The following is a 646-nucleotide window of genomic DNA, read 5'->3' on the forward strand; positions in this document are numbered from 1 at the left end:
TAATGTAAAGCAGTCAATTGGGCAGTTAATTGTTCAATAGAATTTAAATCATGCTTACCACCCCTGTTAGATAGACCTCTAGGATTTCCATACTAGGCATTGTGAATGGCTATCTCCTCAATCACCTCCATAGCTCTAGGCACCTCAAGTTGCATAAACCTCCCACTGGCAGCTGAATCCAACAAACATCTAGACTCATTGCCCAGACCATTATAAAACTGCTGAATCAAGAACCAATCTTCCAAACCATGGTGCGGGCATTCTCTTTGCAAATCCTTGAATCTCTCCCAAACCTCGAACAAACTCTCATCCGCTTGTTGTGAGATACCTAATATCTGACCCCTCAGACGAGCCGTTTTCTTAGGTGGAAAATATTTAACATAAAAAGCAAGAGCCAAGGATTCCCAATTATTGATTTTCAAAGCCGCCCGATTCAACCCATTAATCCACAATTTAGCTTTCCCACTCAAAGAGAACGGGAAAAGTATCTCCATAGTCTGCTCCGGAGTCAATCCCTTTTGCTTGATGGTGGAGCAATATTGGATAAAGGACTGAATGTGAAGATTCGGATCTTCACCTGGTTCCCCACCGTACTGGCGTCTCTCGATCATGTTAATCAATGCGGGCTCAATCTTGAAGGTCTCAG

At 43.0% G+C, this 646-nt stretch overlaps 1 non-coding gene across 1 annotated transcript; it reads left to right on the forward strand.

Moving 5' to 3' along the window:
* Positions 1–243: 243 nt before the first annotated feature.
* LOC130462349 (small nucleolar RNA R71) lies at positions 244–350 on the forward strand. Its single transcript, XR_008922444.1, has one exon. It is a non-coding gene; the product is annotated as a small nucleolar RNA R71 (small nucleolar RNA).
* Positions 351–646: the final 296 nt, after the last annotated feature.

Source organism: Spinacia oleracea, chromosome 5 (genome assembly GCF_020520425.1).
Source record: "Spinacia oleracea cultivar Varoflay chromosome 5, BTI_SOV_V1, whole genome shotgun sequence".
NCBI lineage: Eukaryota > Viridiplantae > Streptophyta > Magnoliopsida > Caryophyllales > Amaranthaceae > Spinacia > Spinacia oleracea.